We start from the raw sequence: 10,931 nt of genomic DNA, 5'->3' as shown, positions 1-10,931 counted from the left end.
CAGCTATCACAGGGAAACGAAGACCATTCATTATACAAGTCATATGTAAATGTGTCAGTTCTTCAATGTGAAATTCTTGTATAATTTAAAAATCATTTCCTCATTAAGCTTTATACAACCTAATTTAGTTACAAACTAGGTATCAAAATCGAGTGACATAATTGACTCGATCTAGGTATGTGAGTGTATGAAAACTGTTTACAATTAGATTACCAAACTGAAAGATCTGTAGAAGTATATTTAAAAAAAAATAGTAAATTTCATGTAGTTTCTACTAGTCAATTAAGCTCTAAGAAATCTACAAAAGTCTATCACATAATTTTTTTTGTTGCAAAAGTCTAAATAAATCTGAATACAATACATCGCTAAACTGACATTTAGGCAGATTCCCTGTGATCGGTCTCAGCCACTTTTGCAATATCTTCTGTTGGCTACAGAATCACCATCATCGTCACAGTAATTGTAAATTTTGTTCAATTCATGGGCTAAGAGTTCTGAAAATGTAAAGTAAAACTAAGAACTCAAACTAAAAGATTGAACGTCAATTTTAATCCCGATTTGTGCAAAGAAATGATAAAAAACAAAGCAAAATAGAAAAATACCAAACATATAAAAATTAGCTTTACAAGGGAAAATCCTCAAAGAAGAAAAACCCTTGCGCAAGATTGCCAGCAATAATCAACTAGGGAAAAGATGAAGACTTTCCAAGAATAAGACCCAGGTACACAACCAAGAGAGCCTTGTTAGGGTCGCACACATCGGATTTGAACAAAGTGCAAAACGGCTTCCTTTCCTCACTCAAATGCAATATGGATATTTTACGTTACAAAAGATGTCCCCCCTTGAGTGTGAAGGACCTATGAAATAGGTGACCTTACACACTTTTCCTGGACTAGAAAGTCCTTCCTCCTCATGTAATCTTCATGTCCAATCCCTTTATTTTATTCAGCAATCACTTGATGAGATTGTCATCATCTTTCGACTAACCAATTACTTTAGTCTAAAGAAAGGTTTGAAATTGGCACGGTAGAAATGAACAGTGTTTCAATTCGAATTTCAGATTAATGGTGCCTTAGATTTTCTAATAGTTTAGTATGTTAGGTCGTGTTTTGGAGGGTTTCCGATTTTATAGAGAGATGGATAGGGAGATAGAGATAGACACAGAGAGGAGAAAGCATGGCTGTGTGCATTTTTTGGGGTTAATTAATGGGTTAGTGCGCAGGGTTAGTGAGGAGAGAGTGACAGAGGGGTGTATGGCAAGTTATGGGTTTTCAGTTTTTCCCTCTGATTCAAGGAGGTAGATTATCTGTTCTCCTGTTTGGGTGCTTTTCCTATCCTTTTTTATTTTGTGCGGTCACGGTTAAGTTAGATTAACATTTTATATTGATTTTTTTTATAGAAATATTAAGATAATAAATAATAAGACTATAAAATATTGAAATGACTTAAGCGTGACTACATAAATAAAAGGGGTTGGGAAGATCATCCAAACATAAGGGCAGACAATCTGCCTCCCTGATTCAACAGGTTATGCACTGTTTGAAAATAATTCTTTATTGTTTTCTTTTCCGTTTGCTTTCTTAGAACCATCATTCGAATTTTTGGGTTTCACTGTGCTCATTTCTGTGCTTCTTCAAAATTTTCTGGTGTTTGCTTCTCATTTCTCTGTTGGTTGATTTTTTTTCCCATTTCTTGGTTCCTTATGTATTCCTTGGTTCTTTCTAATTTTTGGCTGTGGGATGATGCTTGCAGGTGAACTATATACACGGTTTTTTGGGACGAGTTAGGAAGATCCACCTGAAAACTGCATACAAGATAGAGAACTGGTATGCTACTTTGTCTTTCTGTTGGATTTTGATGTTTATGTTCTGCTACTAAGAGGGTTTTATAGTGTTCTAAATCTATTTTGTGGTTTATTGAACTGAAATTTTGATATGTGCTGATATGAATTGGATATGTTGAATTAGAGATGTGCTACTTTGAATTGTATAAGTTGACAAATGACAAACCATGGAATATTGACTGTTTTTTTTTTTGCCCCAAATTCAACAAAGTCCGAGTCACCGAGCTTCAGCGCATCATTCACGACCTCCGAAAAGAAGCATCAAAGTAATTAAATTTTAGTTAAAGAAAGTGAGTGAAAGAGGGCATTAGGATTTTTGTTAGTTAATGTGTTTGTTTGTATCATAAGTAATTGGAAATTCCCCTGCTTTCGTAATAATGTGTTATAGGTTGCAGGTTTCAGAGTGGATGAATCAGAAGGGGATATGCATATTTTCGCCGGTTGAGTAGGCCGTGCAACTGGATTTGATTGTGAAGGAAGAATTTTGCACCAATTGCTGTGAAATAAAGCCAGTTTGAGTATGTGTGTCGAATCGTATTGGACATTGTTGCATCATGGAGCATGTGATTGCTGGGAAGTTTAAGCTGGGGAGGAAGATTGGGAGTGGGTCTTTCGGAGAGCTCTATTTAGGTTTGGTAATCAGTGCTTGATATCCTTTTTTCCTTAGAAAATTATTCATTGTGTTAATTTAATGTGTTTTGTAATGAAATTGCTCTTCTTGTGTTAGGTGTAAATGTACACAGTGGGGAGGAGGTGGCTGTTAAGCTGGTATGTGATCGATCCTCAAATCGTAGTGTTCATTTATAACAAATTCACCATTTGAATTGGGTTGGTTTGTGGGTGCGGATTTTCAAGCTAAAGGATTTATGTGGACTAGTTTATCTTTTTTTTCTTTGGAAAAATAAAATTTGAATGTCGTTGAATTGTATTACTCATCAAGTTTCAGGGCATTTTGCGTTTGAAGGATTTGAAACTGCTGTAAGCTAAATGGGTGTGAAACAAGATGGTGGCACTATTGACACTGTACCTGCAATGGAACAGGTACAGCTGAAAATCAACTGATATTATTTTATTACGGAAATCAATTGGTTTATATTTTTTTTAGCAGTCCCACAAGATCTGCTTGCAGTCATGATTCTACTCAACCTCATTGAAAATATGATTTTTAGATGTTTTGTTAGGTGGAGATTTTCGAGTTTTGATATTTTGGTATTTTAGTTATGATAGCTCTGGATTAAGCTTTCACCTTTTGTACATTGCACTGTTTAACTCACCAACATGAGAGCCGAACTTTAGGCTCTTATGTGCCGAACTTTAAGCTCTTATGTGCACATAATTTTCTTCAAAAGGGAATGAGAAAATAAAATGGGCAGTACCTTAATTTCAGGAGAAGATTTCTGATGAGTTAGATAAGAGAGTGAAGAAGTTTCTTAGAGGAGCAGAAGCAAATTTGGAGGTATGGCCTAGAAACTGAGTTTTCATGAAACTTATACATGTTTATTTGTACTGCATCTTGGATTTTGTGTTTTCAGGGCTTGAAAGATAAGAAATTGAAGGGTCAACTTACTGTTAGAGAAGAATTGTACGGAAAATCTGCACAAGCTGCTGCCAAGGCTGAGAAGGTGATTTGTTTTCCTTAATGTGATATGTTGGTCTGTTCAAACTTTAACGGAAGGGAAAAGAATCTTACATAGAGTCATGCTTAAGCAGTAGACTGGATTTTGTACTCTCTTTTCCAGTCGTGTACTGTTGTATTACATTTTTCTCTGATTTACTGGATTTAGTTTATACAAGCAATCTTCTACATGAAATCTTACTTCTCTTGTTCTTTTAGTCCATGTAATACTGATAACAATTGAAAAGTTGACGTTTTCAGTCATTTGTCTTAATTAATCAATGAATTAGTTTTTTACCGTAATAAAATTTTTAATTATAGTTTTTGTGCCCTGATTTCATATTAGGCGCCTTATCTTCATATGAAACCACCATTTTCAATTTTTTGGTAATGTTAGCAGGTGCTTCTCGAATTCTCTATCTCTCTCTCTCTCATTTACCATCTTATGATTCATAGCGGTTGCGGATTATAGCAGCACTTTGTTTTGGTTTGTAAACAAACTGTATAATTTAATCTTTGTCTTGGGTTATAGTATAACATTTAATGATTGAAATGTAAGATGGTTTAGCAATTTTTTTAGAAACTTACTATTCATGCCAGATGCCCATTATGTCTTCTACTTTTCTACTTCCCTTTTTTGTGTTTTTCCTCCATGTAGTAGACTGATTACTTGAAACTATGATATTGATGACACATTATGATCTACAAGTGGATTTTTCTGATAGGATGCATATCCATATATAGCAAGCAAAATTTGGCCTCATTGGATCCTAGGTATTACGTTGTTTTAGTTACTTTGTGCGGAAACTCATCATCTGTATTCTATGTGATTCTGTTTTGTGCAAACAGTTAAAGCTGCCATGCTTGGTGCTATAATGGATTACTTGAAGTTAAGGCTCCAAGTAAAGGTAGAGTTGTTTCAACTATAATGTATGTTTTCTTTTTCACTTGAATGATAGAATTCCTAATTACTCAATCGTGTCATCTATGTCTATTGTATTACATTCAATTATTTGCTGAAACTTTTCTGTTCTTAATATGGTCATTAATTTTAAACGATTGTTATTCCATACAAGCTTTCTTTCCTTTGATATTAACATTTTCTGATAAAATGGTAGAAATCCACTTGCATTTGACAAATAATTGTCATCATTATAGCAGTACAATGCACATCCACATAATTGAGCATAGTAAAGAAAAAATTGAATACTTCTTAATATAGACATTTTTTTTCAATACTCCTAGACTTTCTTGCATTGTACAAAAGGTTCGGAATTTCTTTTTAAATGTGTCAATACATTATTATTATTTTTTCTTTTGTGCTTTGGCAATATGACTTATCTTGCCAAAAGATGTGTGTGGGTTTTGAGGGTTCAGGGATCCCCTTTTCTCAAGATTACTGGATTGGTCCTTACCTCCATGTGTTGTTGAGTCTATTAAGATCTGGTATGCATGAGAACTTTAAGTAATCATTGCCATAAAAGGTAGAAGTGATAGACTCACACCAGGAATCAGTTATCTCATCAGGAGCTTTATTTTTATCTGAGATCAACTTTGATACCTGTAGGTGTATATAGGTTAAAACTCCGCCTGTGTAAGTTTATCTTACATTGCCGGTCCCAAGCCCGGATAAAGGAGGAGGGGGAGGGCGTCAAGTAGCCGACAGCCGACACTCCTATCTTACATCGAATCTTTAGGATGTAACTCATACCAACTCACATGCATCGGATCCCATCCAAACTCCAACGTTAAGCGAGTTTGGGCAAGAGTAGTACTAGGATGGGTGATCTCTTGGGAAGTCCTCGTGTTGCATCTAGCCGACCCCACTTGGTGGGAAAAGGCTTTGAAGAAGTAGAAGAAGAGTTGTATATAGGTTAAATCGATTGTTAAGATGGCAATTTAATCACTTTTCAATGTTTGAAATCTCCATCTCCCAGTTTTGGATTTTTACATACTTGAAATGAATAGATTCTTGGTGTTTTGTTTAGCAAAATGAGCAGTGGATAGTGCTAACTCATTTTTTTTTACATTCACAGCAATATAGGCATTTTTCTTGGTAATACAGTGCTTAGCTTAAAATTAGAATGTGATTCAGTTGTATTGAATTTGTTTGATTAACCATTGGTCCATTTATAGTTCATTTAATCTTTTGAATTAGTAAGCTACTGTGTTGTGTCCTTTAGAGTTCTTATTATGCTTTTGATATGGAAAACATCATCTATCTGTTCTATTTATCGCTTAATATAAGAATCAAAGTAGACTTGGCATCCCTTTTGTGGCCTTTTTTGTGTTAGCAGATGCCATCAGATAGGCAAAAACATATCGACTACAAAGTGCAATGAATGCTACAGGTTACTAAGTTTAGCCATATGCCTTCATTGTGGCATTGCCCTTTCTGCGACAAGTAAGCATTATAATTTCACTTTGTGGAATGATATTAAGTTGACTTATGGAATAATATAGGGTTGTGTCATGCATGAAAACTATGAATCCATTTCATCATGCATTTTTTAGTTAAACTTCTATGTTTGTGTTCAATTGACTGCAACTCATGTCGTAGTTTGCTTCACAAACCTCTATGGTTAGCTTCCATACAGTATGTTGCAAGTTTGAGGATATCTCTACATCTTAATTTCTGCTCTCTCTGGTTGCTTCAAGTTTGTAATTTTACGTGCTACACTGCCACTTGATTTGATTATAAAAATGTAAAACAAAATCCGTCCATGATTTACAAATTTGTATTCAATTTTTGATGTTTTTCCGGTGTAAGGCATATGTTGCACAAGCATGTAAATGGTACAAATTATTTGGTTTTGGACAGTAAGCTTTGAGTTTTACAATCCTTGCAAGGGGATTGTGACTCAGGTGAACAAATTTACTATAGGAGAAGTTATGCATGCATTCTTTTGGCAATCTTTTCCCAGAACCTGTAGTGATCTTGATATGAGTCCAACTCTGCCAGCAGAAGCGCGACGTTCATGAACTATTTTCTTTCAATTGCTCCTTAAACATAAGAGGGCATACTAGCATAAACTCTTTGGCACAAGGTAGCATAAATTGCTTATCTTATTGACCTCATTCACTCATGTATCCCTCAGTTTGTTCATAATTGTGTTGAATTTATTCAACTTAAATATGTTTCATTCGTCCGATTACGCCTGAAATAGATGGTTCCGCAGCAACGCACAAACATATTTTCTAGTTTAATCCTAGAAGGCTGGACTAATAAAACTAATTGAGACGAGATCTTGTATGATAATTACAAGAACAATTGCATACTCAATTAAATATAAATTACAATTTGTAAAAAAAAAAGCCAAATTAAATCACATTTACAAGTTCGGGCATTGGAGATAGCACACACCACATCTAAGGGTGGGCACGGGCTGGGCCGGGCCTAATTTTGAAGGGACCGGACCGGACCTGGGTTTAAAGAAAACGGGCCGGGGCGGGCCGAGAATTACAATTTCTAATATAGGAACCAGACCTTACCCGGCCCGGTTGAAACGGGCCAGGTCCACAGGTTCCTTTTTTTTTTTTTGAAAAAAAATAATAAAAAAATTTGCATTGCAAACTGCATAGATTTGCACAATTTGCAAAACTGCACAGATTGCAAAACTGCAAAACTAAAACTGCACATATTGCAAACTGATTGCAAACTGCACAGATTTGCACAGATTGCAACTGCAAACTTCTGTGCCTTCTTGTTTCTAGAACCATCATTCTAGGTACTCAATTTAAGGCAATATTACGGTGGGATTTCCTTTTACAATCTGCAAAAACGGCTTTAACATTGGGTACAAGTAGACATTTTCATTTAATTATAGAAATAAAAATTGCATTAACTCTTTCCTATATACTTCTCTCTAGTGAACTCCCAAATCTCACTTGTGTATTTATATACAGATAATCAAAACAATATTTCAAAGCAAAGTGAGATTTGGTAGGCATTCATGTAAATACTAAATACATGCATATATGAGATTCCTATGTGCTGAGAATAATCAATTGTATGTAGAACCAGTCCAACCAATCTGAACTTCAAGGACAATTGGTAATAAACCAAATACATAAGTAATTTCTTAAACTATTAGGCAACGCTTAATATGCAAAGCCAAAAAAGAACCCAAACTTTGTTATCAGTCTTACAGTGGAAAAAAATTGGTAGATGCGAAGAGAAGAATCGTAAATGGTAGCAACATATCAATCATCACTCTACAAATTTAAAGAAAACCGTAAATGGTGGCAACAGGATTCAATCATCAATCTACAAATTCTAACCTAAAACCCCTAAAATCCCTACCCCAGAATCCCAGATCTTCACAATTTCACATTAATAATAAAACCTAATTCAAAATTACCTAAATTTTAGAGGGATGATGGTTGGTAGTGGTATTGGACCCCTGATGGTAGCAGTGTCCTCAACGGTGGTGATGGGTTGATTAATAATAAAACCTAATTCAAAATTACCTAAATTTTAGAGGGATGATGGTTGGTAGTGGTATTGGACCACTGGTGGTAGCAGTGTCCTCAACGGTGGTGATGGGTTGATGGTGGTCGCGACAGCAGAGGTGGTGTCATTATGTTGTTCGCAACGACGCTGTGAGAGTCAGAGAGTTGGAGCTCGATGGGGTGATGGTGGTCGTGACGGCGGAGGTGGTGTTGTCTTGTGTTGGTCCCGACGGCGGTGAGCACTGTGAGTGAGAGTCTGAGTTGGAGTCGAGGGAAGGGACAAGGAGGGACGAGGGAGGGAGAGTCTGAGAGTCTGAGAGACACTGAGGGTGAATTCTGGAACTCGGGAGGTGGGAATTGGCTAGGGTTGAAACTAATGGTTGAGATTGGATGGAGAGATGATATCTTAAATCTCATCCGTCCATTGTAATAACAAATGGGCCAGTCCAGGTACCCGCGGTTCCTATACTTTTGGAACCGGCCCGAACCACAAACTTCAAAGGCCCACCCCGCCCCGTCCCGTTCTGTTTTTACAAAATTAGGAACCGGCCCTTACCCGTCCCGAACCTTGATTACCCATCCCGACCCGCGGTTCCTGTATCCGTTTACCCACCCGGTCCACATCTGCTCTACGTTCCCTCGTACCATTCACTCACAAACCACCCCTAAGTTTATATAAAACATTAATTTTAATTGCTTCCAATATCTCACTATAAGTTTCTAAAAATGAAATAGAATGAATTTGATCTTGCATCCTTTATTCTGTCAAGCGGTGCAATAGGATGAAAAAGTATTAAACTTAGGAACAAATTAGGTGTTGTCACATGTAAACAATGATAATCAGTATCATGTGAATGCTATTACAATCATCTAAAAAATGCATGCAACGATCCTGTTTGAACAATATTCTTTAAATTAAGATACCACTTTTTCATGTAAAAGAAAAGAGAATAATGGGTAATATAGTTGTAGGATACCAAGTTAGGTAGCACAGGGGTGCCACCGTGATATTACTTGTCAATCATGCAATATTATGTAGAAAAAAACAAAACCATCATTGTCATAAAATATCACAGTGACAATATACACCAATGCTCGATGACTTCTTGGCTTATTTTAGCTATGCTCCCTGTAACCCTATTTTGATTTTATTTTGCTCACTTTAACTTAAAAGTCTCCACTTTAATCTTTGAAACTTAAAATTCGGTCAGTGGACTCTCTCTTCTCTCAAAAACTTGTAAGTCACCTCTTAAAACATACGTGGGACCAAATGCCTATTAAGACTATGCTATATGTGCAATAAATTTAATCATAAATTTCCATTATGTGTTAACATTCAACAATCAGAGTATATAAGTTTAAAAGAAAGAAATTGAAGAGATGAAAAAATAAAAAAGAAATTGATTAGCTTGGCGCACCTAAATCAAACCCCACGTAAGAAATTAACAGATTTAAGACAATGTGGAGCGAATTTTGAGTTTTATAGAGATGACTTTCAAGTTTCTGGGAACAAAATGGGATCAAAATCAAGTTCCGGGGGGCGGGGGCGGGGGCGCAAAGTGAAGTGAACTTTGAGTGTCAAGAAATAAAGTGACCACTTTTGAGTTAGAGTGAGATTAAAATCGAGTTCCAGAAGGTGTAACTAAAAATAAGCCTAAATCCTTCTTGTTGTAGGTCATTTCAGAAAGAAAGATATTAGGAGACTAAAAGATTTGGGGTGTGCTATCCACACACCCCAAATTACTTCACACACATCCCTTATTAATTTATATCCGTTTATTTTCTTCAATTCATCAGATCTGACGGTCGAAAATTAAAAGGGTGTGTGAGAAGTAAAATGAGGTGTGTGGATATCACACCCTAAAGATTTTTAGCAAACAACAAGAAAATGAGACAAATGGGCGAGCAGGACATAGCAAATTATACAGAGGCAGCTAAGCCTGCCCAATGCGCAATATTCCTGAAACACACATGTTGTTCACGATCACAAAAACTGATTAAACAAAAATATAATTACTCTGGGAAACCAAAGCAAATACACTAGAAAATGGACGTCGGACAAGCCGGCTTCTAACTAGGCATACCATCTCGACCTATAAATATGGCTTTACACTCTCATCAAATCATCACCCAACACACTAAGCACACTTATTTTTCTAAGACTAATATACAATCACATAATAAAGCAAAAATGGCTCTGGTTATATCTAACAAATCCCTTAATTTGGTTCTCATGCTCTGCCTTTTTCTCATCATCTCCTTTGCTGAGGGCAAACAAATAGGCGACAGTAAGTTTTATGGTATTAGAATTTTAATTGTCCAATTATGAATGGTAATCACATATCATCGTTTTTTGTAAAATAAAATGAAATGAAATCTTTTCGTTTTTTAGGGAGCTGTTATTGACACTCTAGCAAGTCATCTAGCAAACACCCTTTGCCAATGTAAATTACAAAATGAGGGGAAAATGCAGACTGACATTTTAGGAGTGCTAATAACAATTTATTTTGTGAGATTATACGGGATATTGATATGTTGCGTTTTGTGTTTGATTTTTGTTTTATGAATATTTGATGGTGTAGTTGGGTTTGTGGGTGTGAAAGCAACTCCAAGATGCCAACAAGTTTATGGGGTAGAAGCTGGGGATACTTGCAATGGAATCATGGCCGAGTTCAAGCTGACTGCTCACTTCTTTGCAATCAACCCTAACATCAACTGCAACACCATCTTTATTGGTCAATGGCTTTGTATTGCTGGAACAACAAAATAAGCGCTGGGGGCCTGAAGAGGGGAGAGTTCGAGTTCAACAAGAGAAAATAAATGCAAGAATAAAAAGAGCACAAGCAAGCATCAGTGTTCTTTCCGGATTCCACTTTATTTTTCTGTTTTTTATTTTTATTTATTTATTTTTTTTCACTTTTGATAAAGAAATAAATAAATAAGAAGAAATTGTTGGTGAATTGTGGTTTTCTAAGATTCATACAGCCGACTCCACTGAATGGATTAAAACATTTTGTTTAC

General features: G+C 35.9%; 1 long non-coding RNA gene and 1 pseudogene across 3 annotated transcripts; both read left to right on the top strand.

Annotated features, from left to right (window-relative positions):
* The first annotated feature begins 1,560 nt into the window (after positions 1–1,560).
* LOC137708458 (uncharacterized) lies at positions 1,561–10,510 on the top strand. Of its 3 annotated transcripts, XR_015958735.1 has the most exons (9): positions 1,561–1,859; positions 1,968–2,109; positions 2,232–2,473; positions 2,571–2,611; positions 2,808–2,884; positions 3,231–3,299; positions 3,376–3,465; positions 4,308–5,052; positions 5,320–6,371. It is a non-coding gene; the product is annotated as an uncharacterized LOC137708458 (long non-coding RNA). The 3 variants fall into 3 exon arrangements; XR_015958734.1 differs by lacking the exons at positions 1,561–1,859; positions 1,968–2,109; positions 5,320–6,371 and adding an exon at positions 10,493–10,510 and having other exon boundaries at positions 2,239–2,473; positions 2,784–2,884; positions 4,308–4,366; XR_015958733.1 differs by lacking the exons at positions 1,561–1,859; positions 1,968–2,109 and having other exon boundaries at positions 2,239–2,473; positions 2,784–2,884; positions 4,308–4,366; positions 5,756–6,371.
* Positions 5,155–5,274, top strand: LOC137709575 (5S ribosomal RNA; annotated as a pseudogene).
* Positions 10,511–10,931: the final 421 nt, after the last annotated feature.

The sequence above is a fragment of the Pyrus communis genome, chromosome 17 (assembly GCF_041283825.1).
Source record: "Pyrus communis isolate YQ-2024b chromosome 17, ASM4128382v1, whole genome shotgun sequence".
Classification (NCBI taxonomy): Eukaryota; Viridiplantae; Streptophyta; class Magnoliopsida; order Rosales; family Rosaceae; genus Pyrus; species Pyrus communis.
Note: the sequence above shows the minus strand (reverse complement) of the source record. Positions and strands in the feature narration are given on the sequence as shown.